The following is a 17737-nucleotide window of genomic DNA, read 5'->3' as shown; positions in this document are numbered from 1 at the left end:
ATCAAAATGTAGAATAATTTTAGAATAGCAATATTTATATTGTTACTAATAATGAACCCATTGAATAATGTTCTTTTAGTTAAGATTTTCCTGTGACTCTTTATGGGCTTAAGATACCTCATGCCAGAGAGTTAAATCACCTAAAGTAATTCTCCGTGTGGTTATGCTACCACTTTGACATACAATCAGAGTGATTTGTTTCAGTTGATTTTTTAATTTTTCAGGATTGCTTTCCTTCTATTTTTACATTAAAAAATTTATATTCCACATTTATGTGGTTTATAGTTGAAACTATAAAACAGGGGATTTCAGGGAGGTTTACTTCTACCCTTGTCCTTCATCCCTCCTTTCTCCCTTTTTTCAAAGGTGACCCTGTATATTGGCCTTTGGCTTATTCTTTAAATGCTCTTTTCTGAATATATGATGCTATATGTCAGTGTATTTATATTTCTCCCAGTTTATTAAGGCGTATTATACTCCTTTTTAAAAGTTCCTTGCTTTTTTCCAGTTGGTAATATATTCTGAAGATGACTCTTTAGAATGACATAGAGATTTTTCTCATTCTCTCTTTTTAAACCAGCTATAGGTAGGTAGTTTTTTAATGGTTTCTTTCTGTGGTTTCCAGTCGTTGCTGTTGCAGGTAGTGGTATAGTAAATATATGGCCTTTTTCATACATCCTTTTATATTTTGCCAGTTTGTCTTTGGAATACTTTCTTAGGAATAGGATTGCTAGGCCAAAGGGCAAATGCACATATTATTTTGAAAGAGACTGTCAAATTCCCTTCTATGTGGGGGAGGGGGGATTCCTAACTTAATAGGGATAAGAAGTTAATAAAATATTTTATTACTAGGGATGTTTGTTCTAGGTTTGTATTATGTGTTCATACAAGGTAGTTTAGTCAAGAAATTTTTTATTCCTAAAGTAGTTGGATTTTTAAAAAAAAAATATTGGAGATGGTTGTTAAATGTTGTCAAATACATCTTAGGGCAACTATTGATGAACATGTGATTCCGTCTTCTTTATGCTATTAATGTAACAAATTTCCTCAGTATATCTTCTAATGGTAAACATCTTGGAACCTCTGATAGAAGCTTCTTATGTCATATGTATGCTTATTTTTAAGTTTCTGTTGGTATTTAGTGTTTTTTCCATTTACACTCAGATTATTTATAATTTCATTTTTTAAAATCTGTTTCTGATCTGGTTATAAGCAGGTTTTCTACTTTACATTGAATCAGTTTTTAGTATTTGTATGATTTCCTAGAAAGTCATCTGTTTTCTTTAGGTTTATTTTGATCTCTTTCTAGCTTTTTGAGTTGGCTGCGTTGTTTAATTTTCAGGGTTTCTTGTTTTTCTTCAGTGCCCTTCCTGCTATGCCCAGAATCTTGGAGTGTCTGAATCAGGAAGGAACTGAAAGGTGATCTAGAAAATGAGCCCTCCTGGGCTTGAATGTGCTCTGCAGGCTCTGCTCAGGGTCCTGCCCTGGGAACGGCCCTCCCAGTTTTACGAAGTTGTGAAAATTCTGCCTTTCTTCTTAGTACTTCAACCCTTTAAATTTTATTCTGTTATTTGAAATAAAGAATAAAATCTCCTTCCTCTTTCTGTTATATACTCTTGAGGGGGCTACTAACGTGCGGCAGTCAATCCTCGGTACAAACACATGTGCCCTCTGGGTCGTGTTAGTGGAGAATTTGTTCTCTCTCTCGGAGGACATCCTCAAGTGCCCTCTCACTTCCAGTCTTTCTTATCTGAGAGGATCTAAGGAGCCTGAGCTGTGTCCTCCAGGGATTAGGTCTTCTCTTAGGTCAGATCTGTCTTAGGGGAGTACGTAGAACTTCAGAGGAGAGGACTCACCCTTTCCTAGTTCTACACAAATACAGCATAACCTCGATTAAGCTTTGTATGCACTCCTTATACCTGAGCTGTGCCCTTAATGAGGAAGATGATAGTACAGGGAAAACTTGTGGGTGCTCATTATAGGTTTTTGCTGAATGTTTTATGTTTATATTAATTATTCAACTTAATCTTCTTAGCAAGCCTGTGAGTTGGGTACTATTTGCTCTCCTGTGTTATTGGTGAAGTGGCTGGAGCTGGTAGTGTAGGTCAGTTCTCTAATGACACGCGGCTCACACATGGCAGAGTTCCATCTGCACCTGCACAGGCCAGTCTCCAGAGTGTGGGTCTTAAATACTGGGCTGCACTGTCTTCCATATGTTTGTACTTTCAGTGACATGCTTCTAGAATACGTGTTCTTGTGTGTGTGACTTGGTCTGTCTTTTCAAAGTGTTGGCGTCCTAAGGGCGGTCAGGAAGGGTCCTTCTCTGCCGGCTTGTGGGGGCAGCCCGTAGCCACTTCTCTGTTAATGCTGGTAGCCCGCTGGGGAGGCCAGATGATTATACAAGATCCAGAGACTGAGGAAGATGGAGGAGGATGGGAAGCTGAGATGGGGGTAACTCACCTTTCATCTGTTTTCACAATTAGAAAACAGATTTCCACCTTGAGAAGCCTGCACATGCGGGACGCCTTTCCTCGGCATGTGGTTCTGCGCTCAGGAATCAGCAGAGGGCGCTGCTGCCATCTGCGTCCTCGCACATTTTAGAGAAGTACAAACTGGAATGTCCTCTACAGTTTTTGAGAAACTCTCTTGTGGTACCATGTGGTATATTTAGTAAATTCTGGCTGTGTCATTGCGGTTGGGGATGACAACACTTAGCCCTGCATTTTAAGAACACTTTCTGTCCCTATCAAGGATAAAATGTTTTATCATCATGTCCCTAGCGTTGAGGTGGTTCTGTCCACTGTTTGTCATCAGTGAGACATGAGAAACCTGGCCTGATTCTAACGAGGCCATCTTTAGGGATTGGAGGAAGTAAAGGGGCAAGGTAGGACGTGTGCCGGGCACAGGGCAGAGACGTGTCAGACACGGGGCCTGCCCTCCTCAGGTTGTACAGAGAAGCCTGCTGAGCCAGGTGAGAGGCACATGCGGGGGGCTAGGGATTCCTGGGGGGTCCTCAGGAAGGGCAGAACAAGTGACCAGTGCAGTGTTCAGACAGGGTAATGGGGAGGGGTCCAGACCAGTTAGCAGGAGTCATGGGTCATGGAAAGGGCACAGCTTTAAATATGACATAACTTATAAATGGAGCCTGAATTTGGTGATTGTGTAGGGTCATTTCCAGCATTCCATCTTTAAATAAGAATTCTGAGGACATACCACTTTAGTCCACAAATTCACTGCAGTTTTATTAAAAAACCCCAGTGGGAATTTATGATGCGACTTGCAGAGTTGAGGCTAAAATCCATTTAGACTTACTCATGTGCATATGGAATGGCTGATAAAACTTTTGTTTTAAAATTTTAATTGTGAGATATTATATTCTTTCCTACATATGATGAGTGGACAGTCCACGGAAAAAATAATAAAACCCATGTAGCCACCACGCAGCTTAGGAAATCCAGCATTACCAGTGTCTTTGAAGCCACCTGTGTGTCCCTCCTTGCTGGTTCTGTATATTGTGTTAACCACTGTTCTGTGTATTAACTTGTTCCCTAGCATTTCTCTTTTTTTGTAATTAAACTTCTTTGTATTGTGCACTGACACAAAGAAATGCATAAAACAGATTATCATAAAGCAAACACCTGTGTGATCACCATCCAGGTCTTGATTAAATTTTGAAAATGGATAGTTAGAGGGGACTGGCCTTACCTCATGTTAAACCCGCTGACCAAGAATGTGTGGTGTCACTGAGGTGGAGCAGAGCCCCTCTACACATCTTTTGTGGCTCCAGAGTCTTTTATCAGATTATTCTGACAAATGTGGGGCACACAGCACACCAATTACTAGCTGTTTCAATGAGTTGTACCATGATATACCTGTGTATCTGAGCATATCTTCATCTTTTAGAGGATGTGTATATATTTCTCTAGAGTGGTAGTGCAGAGTGCATTGTACAGAATCATTTGCCTAAGATTGGCTGGGAGACTCTTGAGAATTGACTCTGCAGGGAGTAGACATAATCAGAGGATTCATGCCATGTTTATATTCAGATGGCACAAGCCCATTGAAATATCAGAGTGAGTTCTGGCCAGTTGAGATGCTCTACCTTTCCTTCACAGTATTTTCTCTGAACAAGCTATCCCTTTGTTCTCTTTTCTTAGTTTCATCTTAGTCTCTGTACTCAAAGTCTCATGGACTTTGCTGCAAGGTCCTTTAGATTTTTTTTTTTTTTTTTCCTTTTTACCATACATGTTACTGCAAACAAAGCAGATGACCCTGGTTAGTTCTTGGTGCCTGGAGTGAGATTCCTCACACACAGAAGAGATCAGGCCTGAGCCGGCTCAGTGGGAGATACCCAGGATGAGCAGTACCTCTGCGGCCCACCAGCAAGGCCCTGCGTTCGGCAGGGCGATCCTCATCCGCTTGAAGCCACAGCGAATGCCTCTTGGCTTAGGATCCCAACACTGGTCTGGTGGGCTGAGTTTCTAGGCCAGTGACTGCCCAGCCCTGCTATATTCTTCACCTACCTTCGCCCACTCATATCAGAACGGGCTCTATTCCAGAGTGCTCAGGAGTAGCCTAGGGCCTCATTTTATAAGATACTGCTCAAGCTTCTTCCCTCAGTCAGACACTGTACTGGGGGGAAGGAATTTCTACCTCTCAGCACTACCTCCTAGTGAATAAAAGGAGCTGTGTCCTTTCTTCTCTCCCTAAAGGCTTGACTCCTTCCCTTTGGAACTTTGTCATATTCCTCCCCCAAGGAACCTGGGACGTTTTCTCTTTGTATTTTTATGTGTTCTGCCACTTTGACAAGTCATGGCTGGATTCAGAGTTTTCCTAAAAGGATCCATATTATCTCTCTTCAAAGAAAAATTTATGATCCCTGTACCTGTTCATATTTGCTACCTGCTTCTTTGTGTATTGTCCCTAAAATCAAGCTAAGAGGCAGTTTAGGAGAAGAAATATTTTGTCACCTGAAGTGGATTTATGAGAGGCACAGGGGTAGGAAGGAAAAACAGTGAAGGAAATAATGAAAGAGTGGTTTGTGAATGAAACTGAGTTAAGCTTATAGAAGTGCCTCATGTATTTCTCTGTCTGCATTCTGTCTTCTGTTCTTTCGCAAATGTGGGTGGACTATGGCATTGGGTCCTCAGGACCAACCCAGATTCAGTGATTCACGGGAGTACTCACAGGACTTAGGATATAGTAGTATTCATGGCTAAGGTTTATTAGGTGAAAGGGTACAGAGCAAACTTGGCAAAGGGGAGAAGGTGTGTAGGGGGATGTGCAGAGGAAAGCCCTCTGCCAGGGAGTCACCTGGGAAGCACTTATTTTCTCCAGGAATGAGTTGTGAAAATAAGTGTGAAAGGTTGTCTGCCTGAGAAACTCATTTAAAGACTCAGTACCCGGGGTTTTTACTGGGGACTGGTCCTGTAGGCACCCTCTGCCTGGCACTACAACATTCCAGACTCCCAGAGGGAAGGACGTTCAGCATGAATCATGTGGTTGATACAGGCTTTTTGGAGGATGATGCAGTGAGCCACTCGTATGGGTTAGGAAAGATGAGGTGGGAATCCTTCTGGAATCCAAGTGCCTGGACAGCCACGGGCCAGCCTTGCCAGCAGGCCTCCCTGAGAGTAGACCGTCCCAGGGCTGCTGTGTTGACTCAGCTCAGCTCTGCACAACTGTCTGTGAGCACTTCCACGGGAGTGTGGTCCAGCCTCTGGAAGGAGCAGGCAGGAAATACTGCAGCTGCGTTTTTGAAGTGTAAATAGAGCTTGAAAAGCATGATCAGCAATGCAAACTATGAAGGAATGTGTATGTTTGATCTTTGTATCAAGCTAATTATTACCAATTTTCAGAAACTGAAGGAAAAGGGTTTTGCCCAGGACAGCATGTTGTAGCCTTTTTATCAGGATTGGGAGGGAGTGATAGTGAAGAATCAAAGGGAAAGGATTTTTAAAATATGCTGCTTCTGTCATTTGACTTTTCGAGTTGTTAGAAAAACGCATTTAAAAACTAATGCCTTTTTGTTATAGGGTTTGAAAATTCTGAATATATAGAAGTTTATAAGGAAGCAAATAAAATTTACCTAGGACAACTATTCTTTATATTTTGGCCCATTTTCAAACATACAGGTCTATTTCTATCTGTGGACTGCATTTCGTGAACAGTGCCATACTCTGCCTTTTCCCCTTACATTGTGGGCATTTTCCCATGTCACTGAATCGTTTAGCAAATTTGATCATGAAAAGTTGTATGGCCTCCACTTGTTTGGTTTTATCATGATGCATTGACCCATTCTCTTAATGGGCCTTTTGGTCTCAGTTTTTCATGATTGTAGTGCTATTGTGATGCGTGTTATTTTGAAAAATATTGGATCATTTGAGAGGTGAAAGTGACAGCTGATTGTTTTACATCTGCATGTGTCTTTGAATATTAGTTTGATTATTTACAAAGGCTGTTGACTACAGTAGAGGTGGGTGGGTGTGGCGGCTGCTGGGTGGGCTGTGTGTGTTGGGGGGGGGGCATTTTCACAGGAACCACCGTGCTGCCACCTCTCCCAGGCATGTGGCCATGGCCAGCTCTCAGTGTCCTTGCTTACTTATTTAAGTCATCTTTACACTCAATATGGGGCTCGAACTCACAACCCCGAGATGAAGAGTCGCATGCTCATCCGACTGAGCCAGCCCTTCACCGTCTTGTGTATTTTGTTATGAAATTATGTGTCCCTCCCCCGATATAAAATTTCTTACTGATGAATTTCTATCTAAGTTTTCTCTATTATTTTAACCCAGTGATTCTTTTAGATGTATTTAATAATCATTCGGCCAGATTTTTTAAAAGATCTCATTTGGATTTTGATCAGATTTGCTTTAAATGTGTATGTTAAATTGGAAGGCATTGATCTCTTTATATTTAGAGTTTCAGACTCTCTTCTTTATTTAAGTCTCTGTCACTGCCCTCTGAAGAAGTGTTCTCTCTATGGACCCTCCACTCACTGGTGCTTCATTTTTATTGTGAGTGAATTCTTTCAGCTTATGTTTCTGTGTTCTGTTAGATTCAGGCTATATCCTACAGAGTTTCTGCAATATGCTCTTCATTGAAATACTGATTAAATAATACGTGTTCAGTACTTAACTCTGTAAGACACAATGGAAAATATTGAGGGGAGAAAAAGAAGGTTTGGATTTCAGAAACTTCTTGTTCCTCCAGAAAAGTGGGGTTTCAGCTGTTCAGCAGCAGAACCTGATAAGCCCAGATAGCCTCTCTTTAAAGAAATTCTACTTGTAAGGTTTTAATACTTTGTTTCAAATATTTTTCATAGGTGGCATGTTATCTCATTTTTACTGTTGTGATTCCAAAAATAAATGACTTGTTTTGTTCCCTCTTTTGATACTAATTACTTTCTATGTTTCTGGGTCGGATTATTCTCTCTAAGCATTTATCATAACAGGAAGACATTAGAAATAGTACACTCCCATCTGGGGGTGGTGATTACCTATGAAAATTAGAACAGATAATTCTTTACAGTGTCTTCATCAGTGGTTGTTAGTACATTTTTCCTATTTTGTCCATCTGGTGAGCCATTATGAAAAATCAACATTACAGATTACCGTTCACAGAACAGGAGAACCCACATCTCCATAACCTTTATGCCAGAGCTATATATACAATGGGATATCATGCAGCCATAAAAAATGAAATCTTGCCATTGGCAACGACGTGGATGGAACTAGAGGGTGTTATGCTAAGCAAAATACGTCAGTCAGAGAAAGACAGTATCATATGATCTCACTGATATGTGGAATTTGAGAACCAAGACAGAGGATCATAGGGGAAGAGAGGAAAAAATGAAACAAGACAAAACTAGAGAGGGAGACAAACCATAAGGGACTCTTAATCTCAGGAAACAAACTGAGGGTTGCTGGAGTGGTGGGGGGTGGGTGGCATGGGGTGGCTGGGTGATGGACACTGGGGAGGGTATGTGCTATGGTGAATTGTGTAAGACTGATGAATCATAGACCTCCACCCCTGAAACAAATAATACATTATATGGTAATAATAAAAAAAAAAAAGAGTTGAAGTACCCTATCTAAAAGTAAGACACAGGCCATGTGATTTGTGGGACCCAGTGCAAAATTAAACTGCAGGGCTCCTTGTTAGAAATGCAAGGATTTCAAAATGACAGCAGCAGAGCAGGCTGTGTCTGAAGCTGGCCCCGCAGAAACACAGGCTGTGTGAGGAGAGGCCTCTTTGTGGGTCCTTCTCATCGTCTGCTGCTGTTCTGGACTCTGACTTCTGTGTGACATTCGACCTCAGATTTTGATTTTTTCTTTCTCTGTGGCTATTTGAATTTTTAAAATAATTTAAAAGGAAGGATATGAGGTCTTCATTTTGTTTTTGTTTCCACTTTCAAGCATATTGTTTAAATAATACATTGTGCTTTTCTCATGGATATTTATGAAGGCAATTGTGAAAAATAGAATCTCTTAAAACAAGCAGTTTGAGGAAGTTACATCTAATAAGAAACATAAGAAATGGGTTTTCTAATTTTTTCCTGGTGTGAATTTAGTTGTTATTAGAACCTTAGACCATCAGGACATTGAGCTTAGAGCCACTTCTCAGATCACAAGCATGTTACCCTCCATGATTCCTGTACCTTCTACAGACCTCTTGGGTTTCTTCTTCTGCTTCTTCTGGTTCTTCGTTCCCTTTCTGCCGTGATTTTCGGGGCACACAGCCTGGGTTACAGGTTTGCTGTCAGTCACCTCAGAGCCCCTTTTCTTGTTGCCCTGTGGCTTCCCTGCATCAATAACTAAAATACTGCTCACCGTGATGCTGCTTCTTAACTTGAATGTGCCCCAGTTCCTTGGGGGAAATCACAAATAGGTGTCCATTGGTGCTGTCAGACTCTGACTTACCCCTTGTTGCGACTCAGAAGTCTTTTAATCAGCTTGCCGTAAGTCCCCTTTATATGTCGTGTAAGGGCTGTTTAGATACGATCACGGTCGTCTTCCTGCTCTGTTCCTTGTTCTTGGCCTCACTACCTGCCGTGCTAAGAAACGTTGTCACCTCTGTGCTTCCTGATCTTTCTCTCTCATCTGCTGTCACGTTGTCACTATATTACAGTCTCTTTGTGTTCTTTCCTGTTTCAGAGAAAAAGATGTCCCACTTCTCTCCAAAAAGTATATCCCAATTTCTTTTCCTAAATATAGATGCTCCTACCTCCTCTGGGACCTGCATTTAGCCATTTGTGTCTCAGCATCATCTCAAATCTGTTTTCCCATCATCATCTTTTTTTTCCACTTATATTCATGTTTTCTGATTCAAAAATTATTTTAGAAGGAAAAAAAAAAGCACTTCTGTACAGATAAAAAAAAATTTGGTTGAAAACTACAGAAAACCTAACCTAAAACTGGCTTAGCAAAAATAATTCATGTTGAAAAATCCAGGGGGAGGTTTTATTTCAAACAGTTTGATGCGAGGGCTCATTGCCTGTCAGTGGGACTGGATATGTCTAGACAGCCTGTCTGTCCCTCCTCGTCTCCCTCATTCTGATTCTTCCTGCTTCACTGTATTCTGAGTTACAGTTCCTACTTTCAAGGCAGCTGTGGCTAGCTCTAGATCTCATGTCCTAGTGTGAGGTTCTCCTTTCCAGCACCCCCTCCCCAGGAGTCTCATTGCATCTCCTTGGCTCTAGTCGGCTTAGGGACTCATCCCTGACTCAGTAATGTGCCAGGTGAATGGGATGCTCCGTATCTGAGCCTGGCTGCTACCATCTGAAATATGGGGACTGACCTGCGTGTGTCTCAGAGGAACACTAGAACATGCTTAGCGAGAAAGGCAGAACAGATACTGGCGAGCCCAAAACAAATATCCATATACCTTCTCCTTTTTTTTTTTTTTAAGATTTTATTTATTTATTTGAGAGAGAGAATGAGATAGAGAGAGAGAGCATGAGAGGGGGGAGGGTCTGAGGGAGAAGCAGACTCCCTGCCGAGCAGGGAGCCCGATGCGGGACTCGATCCCGGGACTCCAGGATCATGACCTGAGCTGAAGGCAGTTGCTTAACCAACTGAGCCACCCAGGCGCCCATACCTTCTCCTTAAACATCTCTGGAAAGACTAGCCTAGAAAAAATAACGCATGGTGAAATAGACTGGATTGATAGAAAATTGGTCCACAGGCATGGAAGATAGAACTGGGTCTTGTGAAAATACCAGTCTGATTTTTTACATCAATAGAAAAAGTTATTTTGAAACATTATTGAATTAATGAACAGTGAACTTTTAAAGATTCTAAGTACACACTTCATCGTGTTGAAAATCGAGTTTTTGTCACCAGGACCAGGAATAATACTAGCAGCAAATGTAGCCTGTTAGGGTTCTCGCTAGTATGAAAGAAGTAGAGACTCTGTGGCTCAAAGACTTAAGGGGTTTTCCTGATGCTGTCATACTCAACAGTTCTGGATTCGGGAGGGAAATTGTCCTACAGATCTGAGAGTTCTACTTTTCCGGTCTCCTTCTAACACAGCTCCGATTCATTTCACTCTTACAGTCCTTACAGCAAGTGAAACCAAGGGAGAAATTTCTGAACCTCATCATGTTCAGAGTCCTCCTCTCTTTTCGTAGTCCATAATCTGTGTCTGGATTTAGCTACTTAAATTTCATGTGTATCAGGGGTTTGGGAAACAACAGAGGTATCTGAAAATAGCTGAGAAAAAGAGAGAAGCTATGTGTTTGCCTTGAGGAGATTTATATTAGATACCTAACAAGGAAAGGGGGAGGTACTCAAGATTTCATCACCTAAGAGCAGGTGCCTATTCTTTTTGATCATTAGAGTCTAATGACTTTTCTGTCTTGTTATTAATTATTCCTTTGTCACGTTGGAGTCTCTGCAGCTTTAAATTGTTAATACTAAATATATTTGAGTTTGTAGGGTCTTCCTTCCTCTTTACCCAAGATTTACACACCCACCTGAGAGTTGCTTCCTGATGTCCAGTCCATTAACTCATGGTACTACGTTGGTCTCTCAGATGGCGCTCCAGGGCTCCACCTTACTCAGTGTTCGCTCCTCGGGTTGATGTGTGTTGCTTTTCCTGCCTCAGAAAAGAACCTCAGGCAGTACTATTCTGCTTTAACCCCCTTCCCTTTTCTCCCTGTTTGCCTTAGGAAAATCATTCAGTCAAACCAAACAATCAGTCAATCTCTCCTCCCAACATTCTTTACTTCCTGCTTTTTCTATGTTCTATTTATGGGGCAAAAAATGAATTCTAATCATAGCTGAGAAATGAGAAATGTGATAAGTAGTGCCATTAATCACGCCATAGAAGACATGACCTTTATTCCCAAAGACTGTAGGTTATTTCAGGAAACATCGAACATGCAGAAACAATCCAGTATAATTAAATGTTCAGGTGTGTGTGCAGCAGGGGTTAGAAAAGGAAGAGATTAGTGTAGGCTGAAAGGTGCTGTTAGCCATGGAGGGGAATACTGAAGTTTTGAGGGACTAAACTCCCTAAGGGAAGAGGAAGAAGATCTGAGGACACAGATTTCGGCATTCCTAGAGTTATCTGTTGATAGGAAAAGAACCGCTAGTTGTCATAAGCAGAAGGGGGCCTTCAGAGGAAGGTTGATAGAGCTGCTAACAGCTCACCTTTATTGAGTGCTACTTTTTTGGTAACTTTTTATTTTGATGTAATTTCCAACCTAGAAAATTTACAAGAATAGTACAAGAACTCCCACGTACATTTTTTCTGATTCTTTTTTTCACCATAGATTAGTTTTGCTTTTTCTAGGACTTTATATCAATGGGATCCTTCCTACAGGATGTACGCTTTTGTGTCCGGATTCTTTCTTTCAGCAAAGTGCCTTTGAGTTTCATTTATACTGTTGCAGGTACTGATAGTCATTCCTATTTATTGATGAGTAATATTCCATTGAATGAATATGCCACAGTTTGCTTATTTGTTTTCCTGTTGATGGACAGGAAATTTGGGTTGTTTCGTGTTTGGGACTATCTTGAATAAAGCTGTCACAGAATTCTTGTGAAAGTCTTTTTTGTCGACATAAGTTTTTTGTTTCTCTTGGCAAAATACCTAGTACTGGAATCATTGGGTTTTGGGGGAGGTTTATTTATTAAAAATTGCCAGACATTTTTTTATGTATAAGAAAATTCAGGGCACCTGCGTGGCTCAGTTGATTAAGCGACTGCCTTCAGCTCAGGTCATGATCCTGGAGTCCTGGGATCAGGTCCCACATCGGGCTCCCTGTTCGGTGGGGAGTCTGCTTCTCCCTCTGACCCTTCCCCCGCTCATGCTCTCTCTCTCTCATTCTCTCTTTCTCTCAAATAAATAAATCTTTAAAAAAAAAAAGAGGGGCGCCTGGGTGGCTCAGTCCTTAAGCATCTGCCTTCAGCTCAGGTCATGATCCCAGGGTCCTAGGGTGGAACCCTGCATTGGGCTCTCTGCTCTGCAGGAAGCCTGCCTCTCCCTTTCCCACTCTCCCTGCTTGTGTTCCCTCTCTCGCTGTGTCTCTCTCTGTCAAATAAATAAATAAAGTCTTAAAAAAAAAGATTAAAAAAGAAAATTCTATGTGTAAGAAATTGCCAAAATATTTCTTTAGAGTGTTTCCATATCCCAGCTGACATTTAATGTAATTAGTCTTTTAGTTGTTCCATTGTGTGGGAGTAAGATGATCATCATGGCCTTGATTTCTGTCTCCCTAATGGCCAGTAGTGGTGAGCGCCTTTCTATGTGCCTCTTGGCCATTTTCCTGTCTTCTTTTTGAAGCATCTACTAATCCTTTCACCTTTTTAAAAATAATGACTTGTCTTTTCTTGAATTATAGGAGTCCTTTATGTATGTATTCTAAATACCAGTCGTTTGGCAGATAAATGTTCTACAAGTATCTTTTCCCAGTCTGTGGCTGGCTTATTCATTTTCTAAATGGTATCTTTAAAACATTTTTTATTGAGGTATAATTGACATATTATAACATTACATTACTCTATAGTACAATGTACTGATTGGATATTTATACATCGTGAAATGATCACTGCAGTAAGTCTAGTTACCCTCTGTCACCATACAGAAACTTTCAGCAACTTTCAAGTATGCTCCACAAATATTTGACTGTAGTCCCCATGCTGTACATTACACCCCTGTGACTTATGTATTTTGTAAGTGTAGTCTGTACCTCTTGACCTGCTTCACCCATTTCATCCACTCCTCCCCTCTAGCAACCACCATTGTGTTCTCTGTATTTATGAGTTTTGTTTTTTCACTTGTTTTGTTTTTCAGATTCCATATATAAGTGAAATCATAGGGTTTTGTCTTTCTGTGTCTGGCTTAGCTCACTTAGCATAATGTCCTTTAGGTCCACCCATGTTGTTGCAAATGAAGGATTTCCTTCTTTTTTGTGGCTGAATAATACTCTATTTAGTGTGTGTGTGTGTGTGTGTGTGTGTGTGTGTGTGTTACATATTTTTGGATATGATTTTTATATGTGTATTACATATTTTTTTCTGTTCATCCATTGATGGGCACTTAGGTTGTTTCATACCTTGGCTATTGTAAATAATGCTAGAGTGAACATGGCGATGAAAAGGTTTTTTTTTTTTTTTTTTTTTTGACATAGTGATTATATTTCCTTTGGACGAATACCCAAAAGTGGAGTTGCTGGATCATACAGTAGTTTTTTAAAAACATTTTTGAGAAACATCTATACTGTTTTCCATGGTAGAAAGTGTAAATTAGTGCAGCTACTTCCCACCGACAGTGCACGAGGGTCCCCTTTTCTCCACATTCTCACCAGTCCTTGTTATTTCTTTTTTCTTTTTCTTTTTCTTTTTGATAATAGCCATTCTGACAGGTGTGAGGAAATCTCTCAGGGTGATTTTGATTTGCATTCTCTGATGATGAGTGATGTCAAACATCTTTTCATGTGTCTGTTAGCCATCTGGATGTCTTCTTTGGGAAAAGACATTTTTAGATTCTCTGTCCCTTTTTTAATTAGATTTTCTTTGGTATTGAGTTTTATGAGTTCTTTGGCATATCAGCTCCTATTGGCCATATTATTTGCAAATATCTTCTCCTATTCAGTAGGTTATCTTTTCACTTTGTTGATGGTTTCCTTAGTGGTGTGGAAGCTTTTTAGTTTGAAGTAGTCCCATTTGTTTACTTTTGCTTTTGTTGACTTTGCTTTTGGAGGCAGATACAGAAATGTATTGCTAAGACCTATATCAAGGAGCTTATGTTTTTTCCTAGGAGTTTTATGGTTTCTGGTCTTACATTCAGGTCTTAATCTATTTTGAGTTAATTTTTGGATATGGCGTAAGATAGTTTTCCAGTTTTATTTTTATTTTTGCGTGTGGCTGTCCAGTTTTCCCAACACCATTCATCAAAGAGACTGTCCTTTCCTCACTATGTATTCTTGCCTTTTAATTGTATCTTTTAATGATCAGAAGTTTCTCATTTTGATGAAATCTAATTTATCAGTTTTTTTATTTTATAATTTTTGGGGGGGGGCGCTTAAAAACTTTTCCTACTCCAGATTATAGAGATATTCTTTCCTCCAGTTGTATTATGGTTTTAACCTTTACATTTAGATCCATGATCCATCGCTAATTAATTTTTGTGTTAAGTATTATAAGGTAAGGATTGAGGTTCATTCTGTTTTTCCATATGGATAATAAGTTTTTTTGCACCATTTGTGAAAAGACTTTCTCATTGAATTATTTTGATGTCTTTGTTAAAAGTCAATTGCTTGTAAAAGTGTTGATCTATATTTGGACCCATCTATTCTGTTCTGTTCATCTATTTGTGTGTCTTACAGTGATGCCCCACTGTTTTGATTGCTGTACCTCTATAATAAGTCTTAAAGTCAGCTTTTTTTTCTTCTTAAGATTGTGTGGCTATTTTATAGGTCCTTAGTATTCCATATGAATTTTAGAATCAGATAGTCAAATTTTATTATTTACTTATTTTTCTATATTGACTCTTTATACATTATTAAAATGCCTGCTGGGTTTATTATTGTGATTGCATTAAATCTGTAGATGATTTGGGTAAACAGATGTGTTTATAATTATTGAGTCTTGTTATCCGTGCACGTGGTACATACCTACTTCCTGCTTGGCAGTAGGCTTGGCTCTTAGAGGAGTATTATTGATGTAATATATATAAGGTGCTTAGCACCTTTAGCCTGGGATATATAATAATCTACCCTGTAATGTTAATATGTATTCTTAGTTTTGTTAATCTTCACAAAGCTTTATAAAGTATTTTCTATTTGTGTCCTTATTTTACTCAGCTTAGAACTTGACCAGGGTTACACAGCTAGTAAATGGCTGGGCAGGGCTTGGAATGAGGCCTTCATGACTCTAAAAGCCAGGCTTGTAAGTGAATGTCACTTGAAGCCAAGGGCAGTGAGCCTTGAATTTAATTTCTCTGCATTTTGGGGATGGTCTTATGGTTTGGTAGGTTAGAGTTGGAGTTTCTAACAGAATTTATTGTGGTGGGTTTAAGCAACACAGGAATTCACTAAGGGGATGTTAGCTTAAGTGAAGGAACCCAGGCCACTTATGACCTAGTTATACGAAGGTTGGGGAGGGGAGAGGAGTAAGCATGAGATGCACAGATGCAGGAATTGCCACAAATTTGGGGGAGCCATAAGTGATTCCCCAGCAAATATTGTCTGCTAATTTATAGATTTTTCTCTATTGGCAGTAGTACGAAAGCAAAAGTTTGAGAATTTAAATCTGTATTATAAATTCTCAGTATTTAAGCAAATAGGTGATTATGTTTCCCCTTTTTGTATATGTTTTAATCTATTGTAAGATCCATCTTATAATAGACACATAATGTTTGAATCATGTCTCTGCCACTTACCAGTGGTATGACCTTGGGTGACGTACAGTTAATCTCTTTGTGTGCCCTTCTCTCACTTGTGAATTCAGAAAACTATAATACCTAATTAATAGTAGGATTTTAAGATATTTTAAAGTAGTCTTTTAAGCTACTCTACATAAAGTGCTTAACACAATGGCTGGTGTACAGTAAATACTCAAAAATATTGCCTATTTTATATATACACGTTTTCACACATACATTCTGTGTGGAGATTGTTTAAATGTAGGGTGAGCTTAACCTTTTTCTCTGATAGATATGAGCACTTACAGAGTATGCCGAAAGAGCTCTGACCTTTGAAGATACTGCAAATGTTAGAGTTATTCTAAAGCGGGAGAATATTTGGTAATAAAATAACAACAGTCCTTGCTTCCACAGAGATTTCATGTTTATTAGCTTAGACAATTGCCATTGAGATGTTATTGGCTGTTGTACTTTGGGGTCCGTTTTCTGCAGTGTCCTGAGGACAAGCCACATGGAAAATGAACTCGCGGCTTTCTGTATGGCATCGTCTGGCTGCCAGTGCACATGCCAGCCAGTCGGAGGTCTCTCTCGATTTTGCACATGGCTGTGCAGTAATATAGAGCAGAGCAGAGCCACATCTGGTCCATTCAGAATGTCATTACCACGTCTCCTCTGAGGCTTCGCTTCTCACAGATTTCCTCCCTGCTTCCATTGAGCCCTGCCGAGGTGACAGTGGAGCTCTTGCCGGGAAGGGTCAGTGTCATTTGGCATTGGCTTCCGCACCTGGGGAGAGGAGGAGAGGAGCTGCACGGTCCTTGCTAATTACTCAGCAGCGAGGGGACCACGTCATGGGCTGCCTCTGTTCTTGGTACAGATGGGCTCCCAGCACCCTCCTGCAGGGCCGGAAAGTTCTGCTCCTAGTGGGTATCTCCCTTAGAGCCATTACTGTGTCACAGAAGAGGCTGCTGGCAAAGCAGCACTAAGGCTTGGCTTAAGTGATGACACCATGCAGAATTTCTAGGGTAGGGCTTTGGCTCCTAAGGCAACCTAGCTTTGGCTTTATTTTTCTCCTGAAATAACCCATCTAAGGCCAAAGAACATTTGTTCTTCCCATTCTTCTGTCTGCTTTGCCCTGTGACTCACATCTTACCTTTGTCAAGGTGCCTCTTTCTGAAGAAAGCTTGCGTACAAGTGAAGGAGCTGTTATGTTGTCCTGCGTGCTGGTCACTTTTCAGGGCACGTAAAAGGAGGGTGCGGAGCTCATGGTCACGGGAAGCTCAGCAGTCCTGGGGGCTGTCTGAGCATCAGGGCCTTGGAAAGTGGAACTCGTGCACCTGGGTTGTGTTGGGCCCTTGCTAGTGGCCAGGTAGCTCTTCGTCAGTGTTTAGTCAGAGAAGGGGCAAGGCCTCTGGTCTCAAGCTGTTGGTAGCAAGTGCACGGATTTTTACTTACCAATAAACACATGAAAGATGTTTACTCCTTTATGTGCGCGGGGCTTCTCACTTCTTCCATACTTCCCTGCTCTCAAGTTCCTCAGTCCTCTGGACATTGCCCTCCTTGCTCCCTCACATCTCATGTCTGGACCACTCTGGCATCTGCTTTCCGGAAAGCTCCACAGTTCTTATATACTGTTTGTACTGCTGTTAGCTTAATCAAATCAGAAGAACCTCGGCCTCCTTAGCAACTTCTCATCGGTGACAGGTGAGATCCAGGTTCACCCCAGTCAGCTCCCCCCACCCCCTTTGAGATCGTGTTTCCAGAGTGTGCACTTGTGTCTCTGTCTCTGGAGTGTGGGTATGCCACTGGCCTCAAGCCAGATGCCTGCATCCAGGACGTGGCTAGATGAGGCATTCTTTATGAAGCAGCA

The 17737-nt window shown here is 40.8% G+C and overlaps 1 protein-coding gene across 6 annotated transcripts in view; it reads left to right on the top strand.

The window, feature by feature from the left end:
* FBXO15 (F-box protein 15) overlaps window positions 1–17737 on the top strand; it is a 47510-nt gene that overhangs the window by 23750 nt on the left and 6023 nt on the right. The gene's annotated exons all lie outside the window — the stretch shown is intronic.

This window comes from Zalophus californianus, chromosome 14, assembly GCF_009762305.2.
Source record: "Zalophus californianus isolate mZalCal1 chromosome 14, mZalCal1.pri.v2, whole genome shotgun sequence".
NCBI lineage: Eukaryota > Metazoa > Chordata > Mammalia > Carnivora > Otariidae > Zalophus > Zalophus californianus.
Note: the sequence above shows the minus strand (reverse complement) of the source record. Positions and strands in the feature narration are given on the sequence as shown.